Source organism: Chiloscyllium plagiosum, unplaced genomic scaffold (genome assembly GCF_037043375.1).
Source record: "Chiloscyllium plagiosum isolate Xiang-an unplaced genomic scaffold, Cpla_swu_hap1 HiC_scaffold_39, whole genome shotgun sequence".
Lineage (NCBI taxonomy): Eukaryota > Metazoa > Chordata > Chondrichthyes > Orectolobiformes > Hemiscylliidae > Chiloscyllium > Chiloscyllium plagiosum.
The window spans coordinates 36,857,692-36,866,318 of NW_028270177.1; the positions used below are offsets into that span (position 1 = coordinate 36,857,692).

Below are 8,627 nucleotides of genomic sequence, written 5' to 3' on the forward strand. Positions count from 1 at the left end.
TTGGATTCCAGCATCTGCAGGTTTTTTTTGTCTCTAACCATGATCTATTGAATGGCAGAGCAGCTTTGAAAGCTGAATGGCCATTCTTAATCCTTGTTTGTAAGTTCAGGAGCAGTAACCTTCTACACTCACAATGTGAACACAAGTAGCTCTGTAACTGTGCGTCATCGTTCATCTGTGTGTAAACCAGTTAGAGATTTTCAAGCAAATTCTAGCTACGCTTCTTCCCAATTGAGTAGAGCGTGATAATTCTGTGTTAAGAAACACAAATCAGGAAAATGTCAGTCTCCAGCGTTTAAGGCTTGACAAAGGAATGAATAAAGTTAGGCACATCAACTTTGAAAGGAACTATTGCATTTATTGTGGTATTTAAAATAGCTGTATTCCTGCAGACATTAGGAGAGTCTCCAAATCACACTACTATTCTCTGTCTCTCCTGTGTTACTTTTGGAACTGTAACTGCATCTCAACAGTAGCAGAAAGCTGTGCAAAAATGATGATTCATCCAGTCACAAGCTCAGTGTTGTCTCAAAGAAACGCACTGCTTATTTAGGCCCATTCCCACCCGAGAAACTGTTTACTGGAAAATTGCAGCTTGATTTATTTAAGGAAACACTCATCAACGTTCCTCTCCAGGTATACTTCATTCAAAAGAAAGAACTGTCTATTGAAAGTAATTAAATGCAGCATTGCCTTTGGCTTGTGATGTAACTGTGATGATTCATTGAGCTGGAGACTATGTTTCCCTCTCACAGCTGGCAATGCTCTTCAGTCTCATGACTTGATGGGCCATTTTTCAAACATCAAAGCCAAATGCAGCTGTACAGACACTGGAAGTGGCTCTGGGTATCTAAACAGCTACACTGCTGTTACCTAGAAAAACATGGGAACCAACCTGTGTATAGCAAGATCCCAGAAATTAACGTGAGACAAATAGCTGTTCAATCCATTTATCTCTGTAGGTACGCCAGGGCAAAAGAAGCTAATGGACAGTCAGCTCCCAATCTAGACTGAGACCTTACCTGTCCCCTTGGATTGATGTAGAAGATCCCACAGAACTCTTTTGAAGAAGACCAGGGGAGTTCTCCACTATGTCCTGGGTCCAATGTTAACCTCTCAACCAACATCAATACAAATATATTGACAGGTCGGTAGCACATTCAAATTTGTATCTTACTCTGTATGGATTGTTTTCGACATGACAACAGGAACGTTAAATCTGAACAACTATATTGGCTGTAAGATGTTTATCCTGACATCATGAAAGGTGCTGGAAATGAAAGTCCTTTTGTTTCCATTTTGTTCCTGTTACAAACCCAGAATATGCTAAAGGTCAGGGTGTAATCAATAAGGAGAATGTGAGGGCTGCAGATGCTGGAGACCAGAGTCGAGAGTGTGGTGCTATGAAAGCACAGTAGGACAGGCAGCATCCGAGGAGCAGGAGAATCAACGTTTCGAGTATAAGCCCTTCATCAGGAATGAGGCTTGTGGGTCGAGGCTGAGAGATAAATGGGAGGGGGGTGGGGCTTGGGGAAAGGCAGCTGAGAAAGTGATAGATGGGTGAAGGTGAGGGAGAAAGTGATAGGTCAGAAGGGGCAGTGATGGATGGGTCCAGAGGCCGGTGCCGAGTTGGAGGATTCAGACTGGGATAATGTGGGGGGAGGGGAAATGAGGAAGCTGTTGAAATCCACATTTATCCCGTGTGGTTGCAGGGTCCTAAGGCGGAATATGAGGCATTCCTCCTCCAGGCGTAGGGTGGTAACGGTTTGGCGGTGGAGGGGGCCCAGGACCTGCATGCCCTAGATGGAGTGGGAGAAGGAGTTAGTGTCCAGCCACGGGGCGGTGGGGTTGGTGGGTGTGAGTGTCCCAGAGATGTTCTCTGAAACGATCCACAAGAAGGCGTTCTGAATCCCAGATGTAGGGGAGACCACACCAGACGCAACAGATGCAGTAGATGACATTGGTAGAGGTACAGGTAAATTTATGACGGATGTGGAAGGATCCCTTGAGGCCTTGGATGGAGGTGTGGGGAGTGGTGTGGGCGCAGGTTTTGCATTTCCTGAGGTGGCAGGGGAAGGTGCCAGGAGTGAGGTATGGACTGGTGGGAGGCGTGAACCTGACGTTTTGCCCGAAACGTTGATTCTCCTGCTCCTCAGATGCTGCCTGACCTGCTGTGCTTTTCCAGCGCCACACTCTCAACTAAAGGTCACGGTGTGTGGTTGCTTCATAGACTCAGTCTGAGACAAAAAAATACTGAGGATGCAGGAATCCAAAGTAGACAGGCAGGAGGCTGGAAGAACACAACAAGCCAGGCAGCTTCAGGAAGTGGAAAAGTCAACATTTCGAGTATAACCCTTCTTCAGGAATGGACCTACTTGCAGTCTAACTCTATTCCAGTGTGATGGTGAAATAGATGCTGCCAAAAGCACTGTCCTAACCAGTAAGTATCCAAAAAATAGTTAGAAGAATATATTGAGCAGATCTGACGGCATCTGTGAAGAGAAATCAAAGTTAACGTTTCGGGTCCTCAGTGTTCTGAGGAAGGGTCACCGGACCCAAACATTAACTTTGATTTCTCTGCATAGACATTGCCAGACCTGCTGAGTTTTTCCAGCAACCTCTGTTTTAGCTTCTGATTTACAGCAGCCACAGTGCTTTTATTTTTTATGTGTAGAATTACGTTCGTGTGTGTGTGTGCGTGTCTGTGTTTTGTCTGTGTGTGTGTGTCTGTGTGTGTGCATGTGTGTGTGTGCTTGTGTGTCTGTGTGTGTGTGCATCTGTGTGCATGTGTCTATGTGTGTGTGCTTGTGTGTGTGTGTATGTGTGTCTGTGTGAGTGTGTGTCTGTGTGTGTGTGTGTGTGTGTCTGTGTGTGCGTGTGTGTGTCTGTGCATGTGTTTGTGTGTCTGTGTGTGTGTCTGTGTCCATGTGCGTGCTTGTGTCTGTGTGTGTGCGCTGTGTCTGTGTGTGTGTGCATGTGTGTGTGTGTATATATGTGAGTGTGTGTGTCTGTGTGTGTGTGTGCGTGCGCGTGTGTGTGTCTGTGTGTGAGAGAGTGTGTGTGTCTGTGTGTCTGTGTGTGTTTCTGTGTGTGTCTGTGTCTGTGTCTGTGTGTATGTGTCTGTGCATGTGATGTATGTGTGTGTGTCTGGTGTATGTGATGTGTGTGTGTGTCTGTGTATGTGTCTGTGTATGTGATGTATGTGTGTGTGTGTCTGTGTGTGTCTGTGTGTGTTTCTGTGTATGTGATGTGTGTCTGTGTCTGTGTGCGTGTGTGTCTGTGTATGTGATGTAAGTGTGTGTGTGTGTGTATATATCTGTGTGTATATGTCTGTGTATGTGATGTATGTGTGTGTGTGTCTGTGTATGTGATGTGAGTGTGTGTGTCTGTGTGTATGTGTCTGTGTATGTGATGTATGTGTGTGTGTGTGTCTGTGTATGTGATGTGTGTGTGTCTGTGTGTATGTGTCTGTGTATGTGATGTATGTGTGTGTGTGTCTGTGTATGTGATGTGTGAGTGTCTGTGTGTATGTGTCTGTGTATGTGATGCATGTGTGTGTGTGTCTGTGTGTGTCTGTGTATGTGATGTGTGTGCGTGTCTGTGTCTGTGTGTGTGTGTCTGTGTGTCTGTGTATGTGATGTATGTGTGTGTGTGTGTGTGTATGTGATGTGTGTGTGTCTGTGTGTATGTGTCTGTGTATGTGATGTATGTGATGTGTGGTGTGTGTCTGTGTATGTGATGTGTGGTGTGTGTCTGTGTCTGTGTGTGCATGTATGTCTGTGTATGTGATGTATGTGTGTGTGTCTGTGTCTGTGTGTGTGTGTGTGTGTCTGTGTATGCGATGTAAGTGTGCATGTGTTAGACAGAGAGAAGTCCTCCCAGTTGCTGGTGTAGATTTCACCTTGCTGCTAGGGTGTGAAACTGTCGAGACAACTGAACTGTCTCTTTCAGAAAGTGTCGATTTTCCTTCCCATTGGTTCCAAAGAAAGGGAAATTAGACAACAATCCCGTAGAGCAGCATTACTTTGACCCTGATGTAGTTGCTTATGCCTAACTTTGGCTTTCACCTTTTTATAGTGTATCTTCCCCATACAGTCTCGATAGCATCAATGCTCTCCTGACAAGCCTCCATCCAGCGCTTTCCATCAACCAGCTTTTTATATGTTATCCTGCCAACACCCCTCATTGATCGATCCTGGAACCTCATCCCCAACATTTTAAATTAAAATTCTCCTCCTTGTTTTTAGTTCATTATGTTGCCGAACATTGTTCCTCTAACTACTCGAACCCATGACTACTCTAGCATCCTGGAGCCCCACAGATCTCCCTCCCAGTCAGACCTCCTCTGCCTCTGAGTGTCCTCCTGTACGGTCATCCCTCTGCTTATGTTTCAGTTGTCCATGCTCTAGCATTCTCTCCCTGCCGTTGCCCCATCTCTCCAATTCTCTCTTCTCCTTTAAGACCCTTTTCTTGGTCACCTCTCTGAATTTTGCTTTCTTAGGCTCAGTGTTTGTTTTTGCGACAGGCTCTATGGAGCACCTTAGCGCACTCTTCGATATTGAAAGCTCCATATGGATGCATGAAAAAGAAACAGGCAAAGTTAACAGAACGCAGAGTTGGGGAGGGTCCAGCCTCTGCTATAAGCACGCTCGTGAGTTGCAAGTCCCTCAGTTACACAGTCGGTCTAATTTCTCGAGATCAGTGCATGATTTGACATGATAAGTAGTGAAATCTGAAATTTGTTTTTTGCCAATGTAAATAATGATTGTTCTGAAAATAACAGATCACATGTCGATTAAAAATGGACGAGTTGGTGTTCCTAGACCTGAAATCCTCAGGCCTGGAAAAATATTTTGCACAGTATGAGTTTAAGTCACAACATGACAGTTTGGGAATATGAATTCAGTTTTAAAAATCTGGGAACTAAATGCTCATATCAGTAAGAGTGACCATGAACCTGTTAACTTGTCGTAAAGCCCAATCTGATTCATTAATATCCTTTAGAAAGGAAACTAGCAACTTTATCCAATCTGTCCTCTATGGGGCCTCAGTCTGATTCTAACCTTGATTCTTCACTGTTTTGATTGGTCGAGCATTCTGTTGTACCAAGTTGCCCCTCAGGATAACCACAGATGGGCAGTAATTTTAGCCTTGTTCATAATGTCCATACCCAGAGAATGAATAAAACTCTAGCCCTTTTAAACAACTAAAGTCAATGGAATGGATCTTGGCTCTGAGTGATCATTTCTATCCATTGGCTCAATGTAACCCAGGATGTTGATTCACTATCATCTGCTTTACATAAGTCAGGATCTATCCCTATGTTTACACTCTGCCAAATGGTCTCTTGAGTGATACATTAATGTTTGAGCATCAAATGACTGTGGCTTGAATAATGGGCATGTTAACCAGATGTGACTAAGTAAACGCATGTTACATATCAATTTCAAAAGTTAAGTAAGATAAAAACAATAACAGGACAGTATGTTTCCTATCCATGTCACTTCAGTACTGGCATTAACAAACTTAAAACCAATGGTTATTGCAAATTTTCAACTAGCATCAACTGGATGGACATTTTAAGCTGAATACTTGAAATGTGGCTCAAAATTAACTTGATTGAAGATTTAATAAGGTAGAGAGAGAGAGAGAGAGAGGAAGTATTTCCTCACGTGCTAGAGTCTAGTAAAAGGAAGAAAGATCCTTAGAATTAGAGCAAAGCTTTTCAGTGATGTCAGGTAGTACTTTTTCCTGCAAAAAATCAGAGAAATCTGGAAACCTAAACTTTTACACCCCAGAATCTGTTGAGAATGGGGTTAATTAAAAATCCCAAGACTCAGATTGACAGATTTTATTTAAGCAAGGGTGTCAAGGGATATGGAGAAAAATGGGAAGGTAAAGTTAATGTATCACTAAATAGCAGGGCAGGCTCGAGGGACTGATTGGCCGATTCATGTTTGAATATCCCCAAGGATCTGCTCTTCGGAAGCTGGAGAGATCGCAAGCCCCTCACTAACCAACAAAGAAACCACAAATGTAGGAAAATCTGTGAGGCATGAAAGAACCAGCTGGTCCATTTAGTCTGTCCCATACCAGCATGAGGTTAATGTCTCTTGATACAGACTCTCTGTCCACACCAAACACACCAGTGGGTAGTGCTGATCCACAAAGATAAACAGAAAGGAAATACTTACATTCAGATTCTTCCACTAACAAAATTTCAAGACATCCTCAATGTTCCATAGTCGATGAAGTACTTTTGAATGGCAATTACAATAAAGTATGCTAATTGAGCACCTAATGTGTACACAGCAAGATCCCATTAAAAATAATGAATGAAAGACCAGTCGCTGTATTCCTGGTGCTGCTGTTTGAAGGATGTGGGTTGAAGGGAATCAGGAGAGCCCTTCCTCCTTTGTGATTATTCGGAGATGCCGGTGTTGGACTGGGGTGGACAAAGTTAAAAATCACACAACACCAGGTTATAGTCCAACAGGTTTAATTGGAAGCACACTAGCTTTCAGAGCGCCACTCCTACATCAACCACCTGAAGGAGCAGCGCTCTGAAAGCTAGTGCTTTCAATTAAACCTATTGGACTATGACCTGGTGTTGTGTGATTTTTAACTCCTTAGTGATGTTAATACAACCAACTGAGTATGTCTTTGGCTACTTGATACATCAAATCATCAGAAACAGATAGAAGCAGATGTTGCCAGGAGAAATAACCAAATGGTGAAATTCAATAACTGAAAAGAGAATGGTTATATCATACTTTTAGAGGAAAAGCATGTTTAAAAAATTCTTGGACGGAGAGTGGAAAGAATCAGCTACGCGCTTGTACTTGTCTTTACTCCTGGCTCAGCCTCTTATACAGTCAGCTGTCACCCTGAATCTCAGTCCCAGTTCAATCTTAATGCGCCTGTCATCCATCGTGCTATCATTCTCACCACCTTTAAATAGTTTAAGCATGACTGAGATGTGTGAGCTGTCTAATACAGTTACAGCAAACCAATTCTGCTCACTCAGTTTCCACAGCTGGGCGCTCCCAGTGAATATTATACATGAAAATTAAGGATCAACTTACCCACACAGGACTCAATCTTAACCAGCTCCACTCTTTACCATCACTTGGATAATCTCATCGACCATCAGCAGCATAATTCCGTTCCTGCTTCTGTTTGGCCCTTGTCGTAGCAGATCTGTGGGCTTCAGCTTGCTTTCCTCTGGCCACAATCCAGCTAAGAGTGATGGTTGCAGAAAACTAGTCTCACGCCTGAACAGAAATTGAGGTTTCTCTTTCCCCTAGTCAAAGGTCGTGTATGATTTAGATTGGGCTGTTCCAATCACCACCCTCCGCATTTCACAGCTGGATATGAAAGAGCTCTGTTATTTTACAGTTCCTGGGCTGAATTGTGGCCCTGTTTCCACAACACAAGTTAATGGGAGACCACAGTCTTTGCCTGGGACTCTCACTGACGTGTACCTCAGTTGAAAAGCTTTAACTCTGTGCTGTCAGGTTGGGAAAAAGTTTACCGACGTTCTCAGCATAATTGCGGACTTACTCTCTTCACTGCCCATGTTGGAGGGGACGTGTGAAAGGCTCACCTGCACTCCTGCCCCATCGTCACCATCGTTCATCTGAGAACTCAAAACACTCCCATCAACTGGTTTTGTTTGACACAAGTAAATAACGCCTTTCATACAGCGTGCCAGAGCACTTGTGGGCAGATGTTTCTGAATAAAGCCTATGTAGTGGTACGCCTGCTGTGAATTACAGCATCGAAAGGCAGCCCAAAGCAAACAGATCTGACACAGAGGTGTGATTCAGTCGGTCTGCCTCATGCAGAGAGGAACACTAAAACCAAGGGTGTATTTTTAGTGGGGAAAAAAAAATCACAAGTTATTCAGCAAGTATTACGATGTTCCTTTGCTCACTCAAGGCACAATTTGTGAGGTATTGTTCCTTGGAGATGTAATTATTTTTAAAAAATAAACCATTATTGAACATTGGTGTGCTGTGTCTTACAAATTAAACTATAATTAACACAATATTCTTAGCATTTGTAAAACACAAAATTAGATAAGAATATTGGTACGATATTAATATTATTTTTCTTGCAGATATTTATGTTCCTGCAGGCCAAGAGGTGTCCTTCAGAAAGGTTCGGGTAGAATACAGACAGAAATACACATAAATTTGGCATTTATTGCCAAAGGAACAGAGTATAATAGGAGGGTAGTTTGCCTCAACTGTACCAGGCATCAGTGAGACTGCATCATGTCAATGTTAGGTCCCCTCACTTCAGGAGAGATGTAGTTGCAATGGAGGCAGTTCAGAGGAGGTTCACCAGATCGATTCCAGAGTTGAGGGGTTTATCCTATGAAGAGAGATTAAGCGGTTTTAAGTCTTTACTCTCTGGAGTTTAGATGAATGAAAGGAGATCTAATTTATGTATGTGAGGTGCCAAAGGGGGCAAAGTAGACATATAAAGAATGTTTCTCTATGTGGGGCGATCTAGAATGGGAGATCATAATTTTCGGATAAGGAGTAGAGGTTTTTAAACTTTAGGAGGAGGAGAAAGTATTTCTCTCAAAGGCTCGTGAATCTGTGGGATTTACTATCCCA

General features: G+C 43.2%; 1 protein-coding gene across 3 annotated transcripts in view; it reads right to left on the minus strand.

Moving 5' to 3' along the window:
• Positions 1 to 7,585, minus strand: part of il16 (interleukin 16) — a 215,368-nt gene extending 207,783 nt beyond the window's left edge. For all 3 annotated transcript variants that reach the window (XM_087981256.1, XM_087981255.1, XM_087981254.1), the window contains exon 1: positions 7,086 to 7,585. The gene's annotated coding sequence lies outside the window, so the exon portion shown is untranslated. The remainder of the gene's footprint in view (positions 1 to 7,085) is intronic.
• Between the last annotated feature and the right edge of the window lie 1,042 nt (positions 7,586 to 8,627).